At 48.1% G+C, this 22,664-nt stretch overlaps 1 protein-coding gene across 8 annotated transcripts in view; it reads left to right on the plus strand.

Moving 5' to 3' along the window:
• Nucleotides 1-22,664, plus strand: part of SGMS1 (sphingomyelin synthase 1) — a 285,401-nt gene that overhangs the window by 189,926 nt on the left and 72,811 nt on the right. For 2 of the 8 annotated variants that reach the window (XM_075612919.1, XM_075612920.1), the window contains exon 1: nucleotides 20,411-20,633. The exons of 5 other annotated variants lie outside the window; for them this stretch is intronic. The gene's annotated coding sequence lies outside the window, so the exon portion shown is untranslated. Of the gene's footprint in view, nucleotides 1-5,340; nucleotides 5,391-20,410; nucleotides 20,634-22,664 lie in introns of those variants that run through there. One more of the 8 variants, XM_075612914.1, reaches the window with a different exon arrangement.

The following is a 22,664-nucleotide window of genomic DNA, read 5'->3' on the forward strand; positions in this document are numbered from 1 at the left end:
TCAAACGGTGCCTCAGTCATTGACGGCATTGCACCCCTATTACCATGAATGTTACCCCTCAGTGCGACTAGTATCAGTATTGGACAAACTAATTTAACAAGAAGACCACAGGTGTGGTCCGCATTCACCTCACGGGACATACGATCCTTTAATAGAGTTACAAGCTAAACTGCCATACTAAAGCAGCAATCCTGCATGCACCAATTGTCACTATTGCAACCTCCTCTGGAGCTGAGCAATTTTGATCTCCTGGGTTCCTGAGATACCGGCTTGGTTACCGGTGTTTGCTTCCTCTCATTATTTAAATATGGCCGCCAAGTCCTGCGGTGCCCGCGGAGCAATAGGAAACTGCAACGTCATCTTGTGCAGCATCCTATTCGGCGGCCATTTCCATGTCAAGAAGACATGCCAGTAACTAAACCGATAAGTATCTCAGGAAGCCGGCGTTCTGAGCCAAAATGGACACCGTTTTATTTTGGTATTGTTGATTCCGTAGAATGACTTTGCAGTTACATTTCAACGTGTTGGCCCTGGATTCTTTAAGAAATATTTGACATTTGAAACAATCATTTACATTTTAGAGAAGCGGTTTTACATTTGAGGGCTTGCACTTGAATAAAATGTCAGTATGTGCGTTGCTAAGTGAACCTCGACAAATAAACAGACCATGACTAAAACTGACACCTCAAATAAACTCTCTGCTTTCAAAATGTGACACCATTTCTTATACATGGACTGTCGTAAAAATCAATACAATTTGACCAAAATATTTTGATCAAGTAAAGAGTGCACATGTGCATGTCATTACCCAGAATCCCTGGCTGCAGTGGAAGCGCTGTTTGCCAAGTGATAATGAGGAAAGTCCGTGTTGCAGACCTGTCTGAGACATGAAAATGCACCACGCATGGTATTGTTATTTACTGTACACTGTACAGGCATACCCCGCATTAACGTACGCAATGGGACCGGAGCATGAATTAAATCGATTCTGTGCCAAGGGCAGTTGGTAAGGTCAGCCAGAAACTGTTGTGGGTTAAAGTTTCTAAATGTTCTAGTGAGGAGAACTTTAGGGCTTGATTGGGGCGGTTTAATTTTCCTTACACAGTACACTATTGCATGGTCACTGAAAATGTCAGGAAGGATGCCAGAGGATTGGATTCTGCTGGGTTTTGAGGAGAGAATCCAGTCTAGCAAGGAATGGTTATGCGATTTCAGGTTGGTCCGTGTGGGTTGGGAAATGAGTTGGGATAGGTTAAGCGATTTGATTTTTATTTGGATTTTGTGGTTTTAGAGTCAAGCCAATTGTAGTTGAAATCCCCAAGAACTAGCAGCTCACTCTTGTCATTCAGAGAGGAAATGGAGCCAAGAAACTGGGTGATATCAGTCAGGGATTGTAGAGGGGCTTTAGGGAGGCGGTTGATGCCAGCAATCAAGACTGGCTTAGAAAAGGGGAGGCAGATTTTGCCAACTAGGATTTCAAAAGAGGGTTGGCTTGGGGGTCAATTTAACAGTATAAATTATAAGGTGTCTGCAATATAAAATAACACCCCTACTCCTCTCTTTGACCTATCTCTCCTAGAAATGGAGTATGCCTGAATGGCAATATGTACATCAGGGGTTTTAGGGGTTAGCCATGTTTCTGTAAGAAAGATGGCTTTTGGTTTATGCATAAGGCATCATGCCCTTAGTTCATCCAGTTTGGGCAGCAGACTCTGGATATTTATATGGGCGACAGATAGCCCTTTTTGGAATTTGAAGGGGGTATTCTCAGGGGTATGGGACAGAGTTGTAATGGGAGGGCCTGGGTTAGGTTCAATATCACCTGCTAAAGAAAGTAATAGTATGAGTAGAAATTTGAGTAGTTGTTTGCAAGTTGTTACTTTATGATGTTTGCCATTTGAGTGTGTGGTGGTAGTTCAGTAGATAGTGCAAGGCTTTTGAGTAATCCAGGGTGTATGGTGATGTTGTGCGTGGGCCAGGAGGGGGGAGTTTGTAGTGGATAGAGAGAGTAACATTTCCATGAGGCCACGAAAAAGAACAAAGTGGATGTAAAAAGCAGGTTCATTATGCCAGAGGTAGTTATTGCTGCATGGAGCTGTTTTGAGCCAAGTGTGTGCGCGCAGACTAAACAGCAGGGGTGCGCCTTTACCTTGTCAAATGTTTTTCTGAATTGAAATGCTTGGGTCTACGCAGTGGGCTGAGTTAGTAGTACTGTAGTGCAGGAGGTAGTTGTGTGTAGTTGTGTGTTGGGAGAGGCTCTAGTGAAATAAGTTGCAAAGGGGTGGGGGGTTAAATTGTTCAGGCTAACAGCATGGATCATAGTTTGGTCAGAATAACTCACCGTTTGTTGCCATGTGTAGAAGAGTTTGCAGAAGGATGCAGTCCCAAGTCACCTCTAGTCAAACTATAGTCTAACTCTATATTCTCACGTAAAAGCTCACTTTAAAATGCCTCGCTATATAATGCCAATGCAGTTCCTGCTAATGCAGGGGGGGTATTGGTTTTATACAGCTATAGCAGTCCCATGACCCTCCGCCCTCCCCAATAAATCAGCTTGTTCCAGTTGGTAAATTAGCAGCACACAGTTTAAAAAAAAAAAAAAGACAAACAAACAAAAACACCTTTTGATATTAACACACCAAAATATCATTACGAAAGGTCGCTGTGTAATTCTTTTAAAACAGAAATACTTGTGTATACTCCATATATATATTCTTTTGCTTTCTTCTTGTTTGCATGCGCTCATCTCCTCGGCAACTCACAGACCAACTAAGGGTCACGGGACAATCCTTCTTGACGGAGCTGCAGCAGTTTCAGGGCCAGTATCTCTTATTTTTATTTATTTATTATTGCCCTTATCCCAACTAGGGATTTCAATTGCATTTTATCCTACGAGGGAGCGCCACCGATACCCCCCTTTTTCCTACAGGAAGAAATACAGCAGTCAACAGGATATTATGCAATTTGTAGATGTTTTAATGAAGAAAGAGCTGTAAAGCAAGCCATAATACTAATTATACCTATTAATCATAGAGGTTAGAAATAACGGTGGGTGCAAACAGATGAGAACAATACACAGGTTGTAATAGGGACAGAAGATACAAACCAGTGTTTTAATGTAACGTATTTATTTTTTCAGGTACAAATGGAACAATCATCATGGTAGTTTGTTTCAACAATAAATATGATACATTTATACTTTGAAGTTTAGTTTGACAGGATTCTGCTATTGCGTTTATGGGAAAATATCACAATCAGCTGTAACTGTTTAAGAGCAGACTGCTGTTATCATAAAGCGGTTTGATAGTATTATGAATTATTTACAATCTTTAAACAGAACAGACAAGGAGATTGCTCATTTGTCTTCTAGAGCATATAATGTAAAGGAGACCTTGGCAGCCGAGTAGAGTGATAATCATTATTAGGGAGATTGATATTGGAACCCAACCGTTTGTCCCAGTCCTGGATTTTACCTGCTACCTACAAGCATTTGGGGAGTTGTAGTCCTGCTTTTCTAAATACAAATAATACTTGGATTACAAATCCCATAATGATGACGGCTGTGAATTTAAAAACCCGGAGCTGAACCCCATTAATTTCAGGTCCGGTGTTCATGCTTCAGACCTCTCTGTTGCGGGTGCCGTTTCTCCTGCAAGTTTAGATCTCCTGTGTCATGGCCCACATGACCGGGACATTTAAACAGCCTCAAGTTACCGGTGCCCCCTACGGAGGTCTGTATCTCTGGAAGCAGGGGGTCCCCAGGCTCAAATTAATGGGGTTTGGCTCTCGGCTTCAATACTGTGTACTTAAAAATACACATAAAAGCCAAGCTTCATTACCTTAGTGGCTAGGGCAGTGATTTTCAACAGAGGTTCCGTGAGTACTCTTCTGGGGTTCCGTGAGTACTCTTCTGGGGTTCCGTGAGTACTCTTCTGGGGTTCCGTGAGTACTCTTCTGGGGTTCCGTGGCTGCCACGGAGTGGAGAGCAGTGACAAGTCTCCCAGCTGTTCCAGGAGCAGGCGGCAACCCACGCAGCAGTGCCCCGGTGGCTCCCAGTTTTCAACTTTGTTTGGTTAAGAAACCCCAGAATTAGATTGTGAACCCCAATTTTCTTTCCCCCCCCATTTCTCGCCCCCCCCGCCTCTCGTGTCTCCCCCACGTCTCTTGTCTTCCCCCCGCCTACCATATCTCTTCCCCCGTCTCTCATATCTCTTCCTCCCCCGTCTCTCGTATATCTTTCCCGTCTCTCTTCTCCCCCATTACGCGCTCTCCCTCTCACACACTCCCCCTTATGCCCCCTCTCGCCCTCCCTCCCCCTTTACGCTTCCTCTCCCCATCATTTTTCCCCCTCATCCTCTCCCCACCCCCTCTCGCACACACCTTCACACACTCCCCCCCCTTCACACATACTCCCCCTTATGCTCCCTCTCTCTTCTACCCACATACTCCCCCTCTCACGCTCTCCCTCCCACTCCCCCTCTCACGCTCTCACGCTCTCCCTTCCCCTCTCACGCTCTCCTTTATTTAAAATTTTTCTTATGGGAGCTGCCGGCATGTGCGGCTTAAATCCCTACAGTGAAAACTGCAGAGCGCGCGCGATCTTACCTTGGGGCCTGCGGTGCTGCACAGCTTCCTCCTCCTATCAGCCGGACGTTGAACACGACTTCCAGCACAGATAGGAGCGAGATGAAGGGTCGCGGTGACTGGGCGGCTGCCGCTGCTGAGCTCAGCCGCCAGGTCACTACTGTGTGGGGTGCAGCCGCGGAACCCCTGAGGGGTACTAGCCGAACCTCGTTGAAAATCACTGCCCTAGCCACTAAGGGAATGAAGCTTGGCTTTTATTTCTATTTTTAGTACTCCGTATCGAAGCAGAAGGTCTGCTGAGCTGAACCCCATTCATTTCAGGTCCGGGGACCTATGGTGGTCTGTATCTCGGGGAACAGGGTGAGGCCAGACCTGAAATGAATGAGGTTCAGCTCCAGACATGCTCTGCTTCAATACTGTGAACAAAAAAATAATACAAATAGAGAGAGCTCCAGTACGAGCTGTGCGGCGAGACTGAGAGACACTTTAACCTGCGATCATGCCTATCAGGGAACTATTGTATGGAAGCTCCTATGGCGTTTAGTGACAGTTTCCGGGCAATAGTGCAAAAACTATTGCAGTTTAATGACTAACACAGGGGTTCTCAACTCTAGTCTTCAAGACCCCCCCTCAACAGGTCAGGTTTTTTTTGTGTGGGGGGGGGGGGGGTCACTGAAATATGTGTAGTGGTGTAATTAATTAAAAGTATGTAGCATCCCTTCTCCATGATGTATCCTTTGTCTTCTTTTTTGCCAGGTTACAATAAGAACCAACCAAATCTATGGACGCAGCATGGAGTTAGTAGGGTGAGAGATGTGATGGATCTACATACTATTAAGACCTTCCCTGTACTACAATCTCAATTTAACATTCCAAATATCGAATTGTATAGATATCTACAGCTCTTAGACACCTTATCCAATCTAAATACAAAGAAAAAGTACAGACGGGCCCCGCTAGTACGGCGGGTCCCGTTACCTGGCGCCGCGGAAAGCGGATCCGGCGATATTCGGCTTCTGCGTATACGCAGACTTGCAGTCCCCGTTCTGTGCATGCGCGACCTTGGCGGCCCCCTTCTTGGTACCGCCGGAAAAACGGAACAGGCGCTGAACGTAATGAACACGGGAACAATTGGGAAACGCTGTATGAGGGGAACGCTACCGTACCCCTAAGAATGACCCAATTTGAATTCTGGTGTAACACCCAGTCTTTAAGCAAGGGAATCACCTCTGTCCTTCACCATGCAATCCGTAACATCCCCAGTGTTCCTAAAACAGACAACTATATGTTGGAATGGGAGAGGGACCTTAACATAACTATAGATATAGAAACTTGGTGAGATATTTGGGAGGCAGCAGGTAAAAACTCCACCGGTGTACTGATTGAGGACAATGTATATAAAATCTTATGTCGTTGGTATTACACCCCGGTGAAACTAATTTCCATCCATCCAAGTTTTTCGCCTATGTGTTGGAGGGAGTGTGGCAGCCAGGGCTCCATCCTGCATATCTGCTGGGAATATCCTAAAATTAAACCTCCATGGGACACAATTCTCCAATTGGCAGAAGAGGTGTCTGGTTTCCGTATTCCTAGAAACCCCCTTCTTGTGATTCTGGGGGCGCCAATTCCCAATTTAAACAACATCGAGTCTAAATTAATCACTCATATTTTTAATGCAACAAGAAGCTCCATTGCTCGCTTCTGGAAACATAAAACCCCGCCCCCATTCGGATGTGTTTGCAATAAAACACGGGATGTGGCATACCTCGAGAGATTGTCAGCTGATCTCCACGACTCGACAAATAGATTTACTGATACTTGGGAGCCCTGGTTTACACACTTTCATAAACAGATACGATTCTAGGTGATATTTGGATCTACTCGAGCCCTAATACTGAAGGAATATATACATAAATGTTAATAGTAGCACCGTATGTCTCGTCTCCCCTTTTTTTTTTTCCCTTCCCCAATATTCTTTAACTCCAAATTCTTGTTCTGCAAAATACATTATGTGATAAGTTAAACATCTTGTAAATCTGTTTTGAAAATGCTAAATGGAAAGTAACAATAAAAAGTATGTAGCATAGCCACATATGTACTGTAGGCTAGGCTTAAATGATGTTATTTTGTACCTGTGTCATTTATATAATGACGTGCACTGTGGCTCACCCTACCTTTGCAAACAAAAAAAGTTCAGTTATATTCACTGCACTTGAAAGAGCCATATACACTAAAAGTGTCCACATTGATTGACATTTACATAGTGTTGACCAACTGAGATTCCGGTTCATGGAATAGGTTAACATTGCCTACCAAGGTTGAACTAGGTGTGACTTTGGCACAAATGTACTTTTCTGTAAATCAGACGGTGAATGCAAGTGTATCCACGTGGGGTGAAAGAGGAACTTAGACCACAAAGGTTATTTATAAACTTTGACGTTTATACTATAGATTTACATCCATGTCTCTGTTGCAATAGACCGAAGAAAAGGGAGAGGTTTGAGCCAGTTATAGAACTTAAAAAATGATACGATGAGCGATATAATCAATGAAATAAAATGATGTCCTATTGTAGGAACGTATGACGTATGTTCTTTCCAATAGTTTAGAGCTCTCATAAGTGGATTCTATTTTATTTATCAAGCTGCTGTGTTGGAATGTTCATTTAAGTCAGGAGTGGGGAACGTCCGTCCTGCGGGCCGTGTAAGGCCCGCAAAGTCATTTGATCCGGCCCCCGGGAAGCAAGCTTGCAAAAATGGTTTAAAAAAAAAAAAAAATTTAAACTCCCCCTTTCCTGATTGGCTGCCCGTGCTGTCACTCTGCCAAGATTTTTTTTTTGACCCGCCTCTTCCTACAGCACTTCACACCTCGCCGGGCTCCTTAGGCTCCGTCCCTCCCTTTAGGCTCTGCCCCTCCCGTTAGGCTCCGCCCCTCTGCCCCTCCCTTTAGGCTCCGCCCCTCTGTCCCTCCCTTTAGGCTCCGCGGGCCTGCCAGTCTCTCAGCTGCACTGGCTACCTATGCTGCTCCAGCAGCCCATCCCCGGGCCCCGGGTAACACACGTGCCCCCTTATATCCCCTCCGAGGCACCTTACCCACCCCAAGGGGGAGAGGCACCTTATTTTTGTGTGTTTGCAGAGGTGGGCTTATTGTGTGTGTGTGTGTGTGTTTGTCACTGTGTGTGTCATTGTGTGTGTGTGTGTGTGTCTGTCTGTCTCTGTCATTGTGTGTGTGTGTGTCTGTCTCTGTCATATTGTGTGTGTGTCAATGTCACTGTGTGTGTGTGTGTGTGTGTGTGTGTGTGTGTGTGTGTCAATGTCACTGTGTGTGTGTCAATTTCACTGTGTGTGTGTCAATGTCACTGTGTGTGTGTCAATGTCACTGTGTGTGTGTGTCAATGTCACTGTGTGTGTCTGGCACTGTCACTGTGTGTGTCTGGCACTGTGTGTCACTGTCTCTGTGTGTGTGTGTGTGTGTGTGTGTGTGTGTTTCACTGTCTCTGTGTGTGTGTGTGTGTGTGTGTGTGTGTGTGTGTGTGTGTGTGTGTGTTTCACTGTCTCTGTGTGTGTGTGTGTGTGTGTGTGTGTGTGTGTGTGTGTGTGTTTCACTGTCTCTGTGTGTGTGTCACTGTCTCTGTGTGTGTGTGTGTGTGTGTGTGTGTGTGTGTGTGTCACTGTCTCTGTGTGTGTGTGTGTGTGTGTGTGTGTGTCACTGTCTCTCTGTGTGTGTGTGTGTGTGTGTGTGTCACTGTGTGTGTGTCACTGTCTCTGTGTGTGTGTGTGTGTGTGTGTCACTGTCTCTGTGTGTGTGTGTGTGTGTGTGTGTCACTGTCTCTGTGTGTGTGTCACTGTCTCTGTGTGTGTGTCACTGTCTCTGTGTGTGTGTCACTGTCTGTGTGTGTGTGTGTGTGTGTCACGGTCTGTGTGTGTGTCACGGTCTGTGTGTGTGTGTGTGTGTCACGGTCTCTGTGTGTGTCACGGTCTCTGTGTGTGTCACGGTCTCTGTGTGTGTCACGGTCTCTGTGTGTGTCACGGTCTCTGTGTGTCTCACGGTCTCTGTGTGTCTCACGGTCTCTGTGTGTCTCACTGTCTCTGTGTGTCTCACTGTCTCTGTGTGTCTCACTGTCTCTGTGTGTCTCACTGTCTCTGTGTGTCTCACTGTCTCTGTGTGTCTCACTGTCTCTGTGTGTCTCACTGTCTCTGTGTGTCTCACTGTCTCTGTGTGTCTCACTGTCTCTGTGTGTCTCACTGTCTCTGTGTGTCTCACTGTCTCTGTGTGTCTCACTGTCTCTGTGTGTCTCACTGTCTCTGTGTGTCTCACTGTCTCTGTGTGTCTCACTGTCCCTGTGTGTCTCACTGTCTCTGTGTGTCTCACTGTCTCTGTGTGTCTCACTGTCTCTGTGTGTCTCACTGTCTCTGTGTGTCTCACTGTCTCTGTGTGTCTCACTGTCTCTGTGTGTCTCACTGTCTCTGTGTGTCTCACTGTCTCTGTGTGTGTCACTGTCTCTGTGTGTGTCACTGTCTGTGTCACGGTCACTGTGTTTGTGTGTCACTGTCCGTGTGTGGCAGCAGCCGCCTGAGGTGATTAAGTACCTGAGTATCACCAGGGCGGCGCGGGTAAGCAGCGCTCCGGGGTGGAGAGGATATAAGAGGAGTGGGGGATGGGGGGGAAGGGGGTATAAGAGGCTTGGGGGATAGAAGAACGAGTCTGCGGTGGGAGAGACACCTCACTACCGCCTCTCCTCCTCCCCACACCGGGCAGCAGTTGTGGAGGGTATCTGCTCTGATCCCCCCCCTGCTCCGCCGCCCCCCCCCCCCGTGCACTTACACGGCCCTCCTCCCCACACCGGGCAGCAGTTGTGGAGGGCACCTGCTCCGATCCCCCCTGCTCAGATTCCACACCCCCCCTTGCGCACTTACACGGTCCTCCTCCCCACACCGAGCAGCAGTTGCGGAGGGCACCTGCTCCGTTCCCCCCCCAATCAGATTTCCCTCCCCCTGTGTGTGTCTGAGAGTGTGTGTGTGTGTGCCTGAGAGTGTGTGTATGTGTGTCTGAGTGTGTGTGTGTGTGTGTGTGTGTGTGTGTGTGTGTGTGTGTGTGTGTGTGTGTGTGTGTGTGTGTGTCAGAGTGTGTGTGTGTCAGAGAGTGTGTGTGTGTGTGTGTGTGTCAGAGTGTGTGTGTGTCAGAGAGTGTGTGTGTGTGTGTGTCAGAGAGTGTGTGTGTGTGTGTCAGAGAGTGTGTGTGTGTGTGTGTGTGTCAGAGAGTGTGTGTGTGTGTCAGAGAGTGTGTGTGTGTGTCAGAGAGTGTGTGTGTGTGTCAGAGTGTGTGTGTGTGTCAGAGAGTGTGTGTGTGTCTGAGTGTGTGTCTGAGAGTCTGATTTCCCTACCCCCTGCCCGATTTCTGTGTGTGTCTGTGTGTGTGTGTGCACAGACACAAACCCGCAGTCAGTCATAGTCACCCACCACCCAAGAGTCAGTCAGTCACCCAAAGAGAAGCCGTTCCTGCCATCACATTAGTGGTGAGTTAATTAAATGTTTGACCAAATATTGCAGGCTAATTTTTAAGTTGATAATTTTGTATGGCCCTCGAATGATTTTATAAATATCAAAATGGCCCTTGGCAGAAAAAAGGTTCCCCACCCCTGATTTAAGTGATGTCCTCGAGATAGGGACGGCACGATAACGGAGATAGGGACGGCACGATAACGGAGATAGGGACGGCACGATAACGGAGATAGGGACGGCACGATAACGGAGATAGGGACGGCACGATAACGGAGATAGGGACTGCGTGATAACGGAGATAGGGACGGCGCGATAACGGAGATAGGGACGGCGCGATAACGGAGATAGGGACGGCGCGATAACGGAGATAGGGACGGCACGATAACGGGTATAGGGACGGCACGATAACGGAGATAGGGACGGCACGATAACGGAGATAGGGACGGCGCGATAACGGAGATAGGGACTGCACGATAACGGACATAGGGACGGCGCGATAACGGAGATAGGGACTGCGCGATAACGGAGATAGGGACGGCGCGATAACGGAGATAGGGACGGCGCGATAACGGAGATAGGGACGGCACGATAACGGAGATAGCGACGGCACGATAACGGAGATAGGGACGGCACGATAACGGAGATAGGGACTGCACGATAACGGAGATAGGGACTGCACGATAACGGAGATAGGGACTGCGCGATAACGGAGATAGGGACGGCGCGATAACGGAGATAGGGACGGCGCGATAACGGAGATAGGGACGGCGCGATAACGGATATAGGGACTGCGCGATAACGGAGATAGGGACTGCACGATAACGGAGATAGGGACGGCGCGATAACGGAGATAGGGACTGCGCGATAACGGAGATAGGGACGGCGCGATAACGGAGATAGGGACGGCGCGATAACGGAGATAGGGACGGCACGATAACGGAGATAGCGACGGCACGATAACGGAGATAGGGACGGCACGATAACGGAGATAGGGACTGCACGATAACGGAGATAGGGACTGCGCGATAACGGAGATAGGGACGGCGCGATAACGGAGATAGGGACGGCGCGATAACGGATATAGGGACTGCGCGATAACGGAGATAGGGACTGCGCGATAACGGGTATAGGGACGGCGCGATAACGGAGATAGGGACGGCGCGATAACGGATATAGGGACTGCGCGATAACGGAGATAGGGACTGCGCGATAACGGAGATAGGGACTGCGCGATAACGGAGATAGGGACTGCGCGATAACGGAGATAGGGACTGCGCGATAACGGGTATAGGGACTGCGCGATAACGGGTATAGGGACGGCACGATAACGGAGATAGGGACGGCACGATAACGGAGATAGGGACGGCACGATAACGGAGATAGGGACGGCACGATAACGGAGATAGGGACTGCACGATAACGGAGATAGGGACTGCACGATAACGGAGATAGGGACGGCACGATAACGGAGATAGGGACTGCGCGATAACGGAGATAGGGACGGCACGATAACGGAGATAGGGACGGCACGATAACGGAGATAGGGACTGCACGATAACGGAGATAGGGACTGCGCGATAACGGAGATAGGGACTGCGCGATAACGGAGATAGGGACTGCGCGATAACGGAGATAGGGACGGCGCGATAACGGAGATAGGGACGGCACGATAACGGAGATAGGGACGGCACGATAACGGAGATAGGGACGGCACGATAACGGAGATAGGGACGGCGCGATAACGGAGATAGGGACGGCGCGATAACGGAGATAGGGACTGCGTGATAACGGAGATAGGGACGGCACGATAACGGAGATAGGGACGGCACGGTAACTGCACGATAACGGAGATAGGGACGGCGCGATAACGGAGATAGGGACGGCGCGATAACGGAGATACTGACGGCGCGATAACGGAGATAGGGACGGCACGATAACGGAGATAGGGACGGCACGATAACGGAGATACTGACGGCACGATAACGGAGATAGGGACGGCACGATAACGGAGATAGGGACGGCGCTATAACGGAGATAGGGACTGCACGATAACGGAGATACTGACGGCACGATAACGGAGATAGGGACGGCGCGATAACGGAGATAGGGACTGCACGATAACGGAGATAGGGACTGCGCGATAACGGAGATAGGGACTGCGCGATAACGGAGATAGGGACTGCGCGATAACGGAGATAGGGACTGCGCGATAACGGATATAGGGACTGCGCGATAACGGAGATAGGGACTGCGCGATAACGGAGATAGGGACTGCGCGATAACGGAGATAGGGACGGCACGATAACGGAGATAGGGACGGCGCGATAACGGAGATAGGGACGGCGCGATAACGGAGATAGGGACTGCGCGATAACGGAGATAGGGACTGCGCGATAACGCAGATAGGGACGGCACGATAACGGAGATAGGGACGGCACGATAACGGAGATAGGGACTGCACGATAACGGAGATAGGGACTGCACGATAACGGAGATAGGGACGGCGCGATAACGGAGATAGGGACTGCGCGATAACGGGTATAGGGACTGCGCGATAACGGGTATAGGGACTGCGCGATAACGGGTATAGGGACGGCACGATAACGGAGATAGGGACGGCGCGATAACGGAGATAGGGACGGCGCGATAACGGAGATAGGGACGGCGCGATAACGGAGATAGGGACGGCACGATAACGGAGATAGGGACTGCGCGATAACGGAGATAGGGACTGCGCGATAACGGAGATAGGGACTGCGCGATAACGGAGATAGGGACTGCGCGATAACGGAGATAGGGACGGCACGATAACGGAGATAGGGACGGCACGATAACGGAGATAGGGACGGCGCGATAACGGAGATAGGGACGGCGCGATAACGGAGATAGGGACGGCGCGATAACGGAGATAGGGACGGCGCGATAACGGAGATAGGGACTGCGTGATAACGGAGATAGGGACGGCACGATAACGGAGATAGGGACGGCACGGTAACTGCACGATAACGGAGATAGGGACGGCGCGATAACGGAGATAGGGACGGCGCGATAACGGAGATACTGACGGCGCGATAACGGAGATAGGGACGGCACGATAACGGAGATAGGGACGGCACGATAACGGAGATACTGACGGCACGATAACGGAGATAGGGACGGCACGATAACGGAGATAGGGACGGCGCGATAACGGAGATAGGGACTGCGCGATAACGGAGATACTGACGGCACGATAACGGAGATAGGGACGGCGCGATAACGGAGATAGGGACTGCACGATAACGGAGATAGGGACTGCGCGATAACGGAGATAGGGACTGCGCGATAACGGAGATAGGGACTGCGCGATAACGGAGATAGGGACTGCGCGATAACGGATATAGGGACTGCGCGATAACGGAGATAGGGACGGCACGATAACGGAGATAGGGACTGCGCGATAACGGAGATAGGGACTGCGCGATAACGGAGATAGGGACGGCACGATAACGGAGATAGGGACTGCGCGATAACGGAGATAGGGATTTGCGCGATAACGGAGATAGGGACGGCACGATAACGGAGATAGGGACTGCGCGATAACGGGTATAGGGACTGCGCGATAACGGAGATAGGGACGGCACGATAACGGAGATAGGGACTGCGCGATAACGGAGATAGGGACGGCACGATAACGGATATAGGGACTGCGCGATAACGGAGATAGGGACGGCACGATAACGGAGATAGGGACTGCGCGATAACGGAGATAGGGACTGCGCGATAACGGAGATAGGGACGGCACGATAACGGAGATAGGGACGGCGCGATAACGGAGATAGGGACGGCACGATAACGGGTATAGGGACTGCGCGATAACGGAGATAGGGACGGCGCGATAACGGAGATAGGGACTGCGTGATAACGGAGATAGGGACTGCGCGATAACGGAGATAGGGACGGCACGATAACGGAGATAGGGACTGCACGATAACGGAGATAGGGACGACGCGATAACGGGTATAGGGACTGCGCGTTAACGGAGATAGGGACGACGCGATAACGGGTATAGGGACTGCGCGATAACGGAGATAGGGACGGCGCGATAACGGAGATAGGGACGGCGCGATAACGGAGTACTTATCAACAGACTGCAAACTCGTTATTTTGTGTGAAAAAATAGAAGTAATTGTAATTCCTGCAAACTATAAAACATCTCTGGAAATATGTATTTGCTATGTGCCAAGCACCTTCTGTTGGAAATCTTACCTTGGAGTAAAGCAGTATTTTCAAACCATAATTACACTGCTCTTTCCTAATACACCATCCCAGCCAGGCACGGCAATCCCACTGCTTGCACAGTGATTCCTGCTGTCTTTGTAAGTCTTCCCAGATACCTTTTGAATGTAAGCTCTTTGGCATAGTGGATTGATTTCTATGTGTACTTTTATTTTTGGTGCCCCTATCTCTGTGCTGTTTAATAGCCTGCATTATAATGTGTCTTGTAAAGCGCAGTGTACATAGACAGTGCTTTATTAATAGCCATCTATCTTCATGTCTTGTATAGCGCATACACAGAGCGAACCGTGCTCCTATGCGCTATACACACAGGCCTGTCTGGTGTGAAACAGCAAACCAAAAGCCTAACAAGGCTGGTGCAAGGGTGCACAACCAATGTTTTTTGTATACATACATTATCATGGGTTGCACGTGTTGTTAAGGCTCCTGGTTACAAATGTTGGGTATAAGGTGTAGGAATGGAGGTGAGAAAAAGGCACGGCGAAGATCAAGGTTGAAATGTATTAACTATAACAATACCATACTGACATTTTACGCTGAGTACCCTCGCCCCAAAAAGCTGTTCTTTTGCCTTTTGGGGATCCCATCTTGTGTTTGGTACACAAATCAAGCATTTTTATTTTACTTGTCAGAATATATAAACGGGATTACTGGTTCAGGGGAAAAAACCTTCTCTTTGTATGTACTGTATATACATTGTATGTACTGTACTTTGTATGTACATTGTATGTACATTGTATGTACTGTACTTTGTATGTACTGTATTTATATAGCGCCATCCATGTACACAGCGCTTCACAACAGCAATTCACGGGACCTAATAATATATCACATAATGGGAATAAGCGCTTCAGGGCTAAAAGTAACATTAGGCAATGGAGTCCCTTCCCCCGATGAGCTTACAGTGTAAGTAGGAAGAACACCGCAGTAGTTGTCACTATCTGATCCAGCTTTCATTTAGCATCTAAGGCCTGGGACATAGTTGTTTGCCGAGTGCAGAGCCGTGCTGAGGCTCAGGGAAAGCGGTGCTTTCCCTGGCCTTACACAGCGCGCCATCCGTGGGCGGGTCTGGGGGCGGGCCAGTGACATCACGGAGCTGGTTCGTCCTCATTGGGCAAACCGCTCACGTGACCGGCCCTTCGCTCCGGCAAACGGGAAAATCTGAAGACTTGGTGAGACATACGCTTCCGCAAGCGTGCGCGAGCCCCTGCTAAAGCCGCTCTCATTGTGGCTGCAGGGGCTCAGTGCCGAGCAGCAGCGTGCCTCAGCACGGGTCAGCGCTTGCCTGAGGCCTAACTGTCCCTCCTGTCTTGAGCCCCCTTTTTAAGTCCTCTGTGCCCCTCGGGTTGGGTAAACGCTAGGCTTTTCAGTCCAGTTATGACATGCATTTGGAAGGTACAATAAAACACAGGCGCTAGTTCACCACGTGGACAATGAGGAAATCTCTATAAAAATATAGCACAACATCTGAAATAGTGTTCACAATGCTCTCTCAAAGTATGGGACTAGTCACATTAATATAAATGAAGGGTCGATGTAAAAAAAATATATATACAGTCAAAGGCAATCATGCATATATATTGTAGCAACAAAATATACAAAAGAGCAGGTGTATAAATAGCAATATACGGTGAAAAAATACCTAAAGCATAACTCCTAACGCAAACAATAGCTGACTTTGGGGCTAAAACGCCTGCCTTTGCTTTGCTTTTAAAAGGAAGCCTTCCACAGGTCTCACAAATCAGAATTTTCTGATCTGGATCCAGTAGACGTTACACGTATCATCCCAGTAGAAACTAAATCATACAGCACTCTTTTCGCATCCCTACATAATGGTCTCCTAGGGAGAAAGCGTTCACGATTCACAAACGTAATTAGAAATCAGAAACCAATCGATTGTCCTGTATTGACATTTCTCTGCGTGCTTTAAACTGCACAATCTTCATCCGTTTCTTCTACTTGTCATTTTATCCTCATACAATGTGCTGTGGTCCATAAGATGTTTCTAGATGGGTTTTCTTTTCAAGCCCTGGGGTTTACAAACTGTTACATACACACAGCCTCTTCACATTTCTAATGGCAGCATGGACTCTGCAGGATCCTTAGATACTTGATTATGCTTGGAGTTGGCAAGTTGTCTCCATAGTGCTGTAATCTTTCTTGGCAACTTGTATTTCTCATATTGAAATAATAGTGCTTACAGAATATGTTAGTGTGTATTATCCCCTTCAATTTTGGCTCATAACTAAAAGCAGGGGTGAAGTGGAATTCTAAGTCCTCTTTTGGAACTAGTTCAGGATTGTAGCCATAACATCGCTTGGAGAGGTTCCTTTGGGATCCCGATGGTGTCATTCATGAAGCAAAACTTAAGTCTCCAGGCTCTCAGAAGTAGCCCTATCCAAATTATGTTTCTGACAGCTTTTAATTCTTTAACGCTCGGTTGATTGGCAGACCTGACATTTTATCTTTAGAGTCTTCATATTATTTACCAGCGCATTGTCATTAACAAGCTGAGGGAGCGGGGAAAAGCTATGATCCACAACCTTTCTGCTCCCTGTACACTAGGGAGAGGGGCGTGCGTGCGTGCGTACACGAATATCGCACACAGATCTTATCAGCCGCTTTCAGACTAGTTGAAGTGTTCTGATACTTAGGGGTATGCAGCAACGCTCCTCCTTCCCCATGTTAACCATTTGCAGTGTCGCTGGCAGCAAAAAGGGTTAATTTATATACATATACAGAGCCAGATTTATTCTTCACACAGTAATAAATAGAACCCGTATAATTCAATGTTTTTTTAAAAACGTGACTTTTGCACAGTAAAAGGTCTGCTCTCTTCTACTAGTGTCTTTTCCACTTATTTTCTTCTCAGGTTTTTTTTTTCAATTAAATATTCACAAACATGAGCTACAATAAATGACTTAAATACATCCCAGAAACAAACAAACAAAACAAAGAATATATTACTCCAGTGAAGCAGCAATACCAGCATTTTGCTCCCCACTCATCTTACATGAGTAGGGTTGAGCATATACTGTAGCTGTAATTTGCAGCATCCGTCTTGAAGGGGCTGCGAAGAACGTCTTCCATGTTCTAGATCAGAGCGCAGTGTAAACATTACCACGGATATCTCAGACGCTAGAACTTTAGAAAATCATGATTTTAACACACAAAGGCACTAGCATAGAAGTTAAACTCATTTAGGCTTCTGGAGGGATTGTAAGTAAAAAAATAGTAATAAAATACATGTGATCAGAGCGGATCAACCCTTTGAGTGCTGGAGCGGCCGTGCAAGATCACTCCTCGAGCGCTCACATGATTGTGACCTCACAGTTGTCACACACCATAAAGGAAGTCTCCTGTTGTGTTCGAACGTGGTCTCCCTTTGCAAAAGTAACTTGTAAAAAGGCCACAACGTGGGGTCCTTGGTGTGCCACACCTCTTGGCATGGTAGCCATGAGACAAAGGGTTAACGCACGGGAGAGCAACTCCAGTCCTCAAGGGTCAACAGGTCAGGTTTTCAGGATATCCCTGCTTCTGCGAAGACTAAGCCACCGAGTGAAGCACGGATATCCTGAAAACCTGACCGGTTCGTGGCCCTTGAGGGCTGACGTTACTCACCCTTGGGTTAAGCTATGTAAGTAAGACTCACTGGCCCAGGCTCTCTATTTATGATTGTAGCTTAATTGTGTATATTTTTCTTTCCCTTTATCAAATTTTGAAAGCTCCCTCATCTAATTGCAACATTATGGCTCGGTCACTCATTCCCCCTGAATCTCTCTGAGGCGCTTTCTCGTGTTCATCTGTATAATGTTAGGACGACTATTCTTTTGTAAATGTGCAATATGTATTGAACATAGAATAGTGAAAGAATCGGCCGTGTAACACCTTTACTATCATGTGTAATGATTGCTCCGTAGTCTTAAATGTTCAGTAGTTTGGGCTTTAACGTAAAATAATATAACATGAAAATACAACGTACTGGTTTTGTTAGGAGCGGGGTTGGATGTTACAGAGGGAAGAAACATCTACTGTGATGACATTGCGGGGTGCTACTTTGAACGCTCCCACGGGGATTGACCACGTTAGCATCCTTGCTGTGTGCACACGCGGTCTGACAGCCTAATAAGCACATGTTCCCCGTGGGTTAGTGACTCTCTTACCTTAATTAATTAATGTTAGGGATATTATTCGAGCCATGCTAAATTGGTTTCATTTCCAATGGACCTCTGAATGGGGATGTGTTTGTCAATAAAGTGTTTTCTTTTCCTCCTAGCCCACCCCCTTCTTATCAGAGAGCCGATAAAGATAAGAGGGGGGAGAAAAAGGTGGGCTCAGGCTGTACAAGCACTTCCTGAACACAGCGACATCAGACACAAGGGAAATCAAACCCCGCCCGAGTTTCAGCTCGGTGTTTTCATAATAACTTTAAAAAACACTTGCAAAGTACTTATTATATGTCAGATTCTGGTAGAAAAAAAAAAGCATAAATCACCCAGAAGAAATCCGTTATACACGGCACTGGCAAAATCACTTTGGAGGGTTCCTTTGGGCAACTGGACCAGAAATGCTCTTTCCACAATGCCCCTGTCTCTTTAACACTTTCAGTCCTGGAGCGAACTTCATGCATTGTCAATTGGAAAACCCACCTATGGGGCAATATCTAAGGCAGTGGTTCTGTACAAGGAACACCAGCCATGTTAAGTTTTGGTGTACTATCCAACTGTACCTATTTAGCAGAGAGGCGACCTGTTTTTTGTGTGTGTCATGTACACACAGCTGTTAAATTCAGCTGTATTTTATGTACCTATTTCTGCCAGTGGTTGAAGCTCTGAACTTTAGCAACTTAAATCTGGAAGACTTGGTGACTTTTTTCTGGTGACGATTTAGCTGGTTATGAGCGATATAACACCGCTTCTATTGTGTGTATCTAAAAAGTATATACCAAAAAATCCCAAAATACATATTTTAATATTGGTTTATCATATACTGTAGTAAACTTCTGCATGTGTAACAGAGCCTTTTTATGAGGTGTTTCTTGCTTGGAAGATCCTCAATCACACACTGACATAGCCAAGTGCACCTATTTTCATGTTGCCAAAGTTGGAGGGTCTGTTTTGAGGATAAACAAGCTATGTGATTAATAGTAAATTGGATATTCCTAAAATCTGGCCAAGTTGGAGAAAGTTGAGAAACTGGAATTTAGTAGGCGTGCCTGAATAACCATATTATATAAATAACTACGCGAGATTAGCTGGGAAGAACGCTGAAAATAAACTTTAAGGCGCAATACTTTGACATTTGATAACTATTTTGGAATGTCTTGTTTAAACAAAATCACAACCTTGAGTAGACTATATATAGATAGTAAATTCTCGCCACTTCCCACTTAGATTGTAAGCTCGTCGGGGCAGGGGCTCCTTTTTCATATTGTTTTGTCTTAAACGCATATTCCAGTTATGTAGTATAATATGTTATGTATTGTAAAGCGCTATGTAACGAGACACAATATGTCACTTTTAGGGTGAAACTGCTGGATTATTCCAGTCGGTACAAAATGCAGATCACTTCTTAAAAAATTATTCACCTTTTATAATTTATGAAAATGTTAAAAATAAAAAGTTTAAAAAAAAAAAAATCTAATGATTGCTTGGTTGTTGGTAGAAAAGCTGTTATGGGGTTACGTGCTCTCATGGTGAATGACACTACCCCCTCAGACATATGTTTCACATTGTGTACTTTACAAGCAGCTGTTGCACGGCGAGTGCTCTCACTTTGCTGAAACATGTTGATGTGATGGTAATATGTCATTGAGCGATTTTTTGGTTGCTGTTTTTTCCCCTGTATGTACAGCACCCCCACCCCACCCCACCCACTTATTGCATTCATGGGGGGCTCGGTTTCACTACAACCAAATTCATTGTGTGGTTTGGAAAGGAAATGCTAAAGAAGATTAACTCGGCAGCAGCACCACACCCAGCCAGGCATCACTCCGAGAGACACGCCCGTCCCTGGCAGCCAGCCGGGAGAATCACCCAGAGAATAGGGACCCGGGCCTGCGCTGGGATTGGCTGCCTCAATACAGCTCAGGACTCTGCCCTCCCCGCCGGCTGCATTTTCCCAGTAACCTCCGCCGCCGCTGCAGGAAGGATTGTACAGGCACAGCACGGGAGCAGGGAGCAGCACGGGAGCTGGGAGCAGGGAGCAGCACGGGAGCTGGGAGCAGCACGGGAGGAAGGAGCAGCACGGGAACACTGCAGGGAATAGAAGGTGAGCCCGCGCTGGGGTCCTGCTCGCAGGAGTGAGAGGCTGAGAAACATTGCTGTGCTGATAGCGAGGGGACCCGCAAAACGCGCCTGGAGTTCACTTTGAGACTGGTCAGTTAGAGGCTGGTCAGTTAGAGGCTGGTCAGTTAGAGGCTGGTCACTTTGAGACTGGTCACTTTGAGACTGGTCAGTTAGAGGCTGGTCAGTTTGAGACTGGTCACTTGGAGGCTGGTCACTTGGAGGCTGGTCACTTTGGTCACTTGGAGGCTGGTCACTTTGGTCACTTGGAGGCTGGTCACTTGGAGGCTGGTCACTTGGAGGCTGGTCACTTGGAGGCTGGTGCAGTGAGCTGCGGTGAGTGTGCGCGCCTGTTGCTGTCTCTGTCTGGCTGCGGGGGCAGTGTTTCCAGCCGCCGCACCTGGAGGTTACTTGTTGCCAGTGGCCGGGCTCTGGCAGCTTCCTCTCTAAAGCTATGTTGTTATAAGTGGGGCCGGCTGCTCGCTGCGGGGAACTTTGTGCTGCCAGTCAGCCTGCACGCGCGCTGTACTTGCAGTGAGTGTGCTGCGCGCTGTACTGGCAGTGAGTGTGCCGCGCGCTGTACTTGCAGTGAGTGTGCTGCGCGCTCTACTTGCAGTGAGTGGGCTGCACGCTGTACTTGCAGTGAGTGGGCTGTGCGCTGTACTTGCAGTGAGTGTGCTGTGCGCTGTACTTGCAGTGAGTGTGCTGTGCGCTGTACTTGCAGTGAGTGTGCTGTGCGCTGTACTTGCAGTGAGTGTGCTGTGCGCTGTACTTGCAGTGAGTGTGCTGTGCGCTGTACTTGCAGTGAGTGTGCTGTGCGCTGTACTTGCAGTGAGTGTGCTGTGCGCTGTACTTGCAGTGAGCGTGCTGCGCTCTGTACTGGCAGTGAGCGTGCTGCGCGCTGTACTGGCAGTGAGCGTGCTGCGCGCTGTACTGGCTGTGAGCGTGCTGCGCTCTGTACTGGCAGTGAGCGTGCTGCGCGCTGTACTGGCAGTGAGCGTGCTGCTCGCTGTACTGGCAGTGAGCGTGCTGCGCTCTGTACTGGCAGTGAGCGTGCTGCGCGCTGTACTGGCAGTGAGCGTGCTGCGCGCTGTACTGGCAGTGAGCGTGCTGCGCGCTATACTTGCTGTGAGCGTGCTGCGCGCTGTACTTGCTGTGAGCGTGCTGCGCGCTGTACTTGCAGTGAGCGTGCTGCGCGCGGTACTGGCAGTGAGCGTGCTGCGCGCTGTACTGGCAGTGAGCGTGCTGCGCGCTGTACTTGCAGTCGGTGTGCTGCGCGCAGTACTTGCAGTGGGTGTGCTGCGCGCTGTACTTGCAGTGAGTGTGCTGCGCGCAGTACTTGCAGTACTTGCAGTGGGTGTGCTGCGCGCTGTACTTGCAGTGAGTGTGCTGCGCGCTGTACTTGCAGTGAGTGTGCTACGCGCGGTACTTGCAGTGAGTTTGCGGCGCGCGTTACGTTTGCAGTGAGTTTGCTGCGCGCTGTACTTGCAGTGAGTTTGCGGCGCGCGGTACGTTTGCAGTGAGTTTGCTGCTGGCCGGTGACAGCAATCTTACCTTTCGCAGCGGAGGGAGGGGGGAGTTATTAGCGCAAAATCTGCCCATATAAAATCCGCAGAAATGTCTAGTTTGCTTAATGAGGTTTCTTGGTAACTGCAGCCTCGCTGTCTCGTGTTTGCCCTTTCCCTCTGCACCTGATGTGGTTCATGTGCTTTGCGTGTCACAGCATGCAGCAGCTTTAATGTTTCTCGCTTCCTCACTTTGCAAAATAGTTAACAAAGGCACTACTTGTGCCGAACTTAATTAAACATACACATACACATTTTACAATTTAACTTTTCAGCGACTTTATTTTTAGGAGGATATTCTGTATATACATAAACCCTGATTAAAAGACGTTTCGTTAAAAATACTGTGAAATGTGTTTTTGAGGAACGGCAACGCGTTACAGCCCTGCGGTGGCCATGGGGTTAACCCCTCCCGGCTCAGTTAGGACGAGTTCAGGGTAGATGGTCCGGAC

Source organism: Ascaphus truei, chromosome 8 (genome assembly GCF_040206685.1).
Source record: "Ascaphus truei isolate aAscTru1 chromosome 8, aAscTru1.hap1, whole genome shotgun sequence".
NCBI classification, from domain to species: domain Eukaryota; kingdom Metazoa; phylum Chordata; class Amphibia; order Anura; family Ascaphidae; genus Ascaphus; species Ascaphus truei.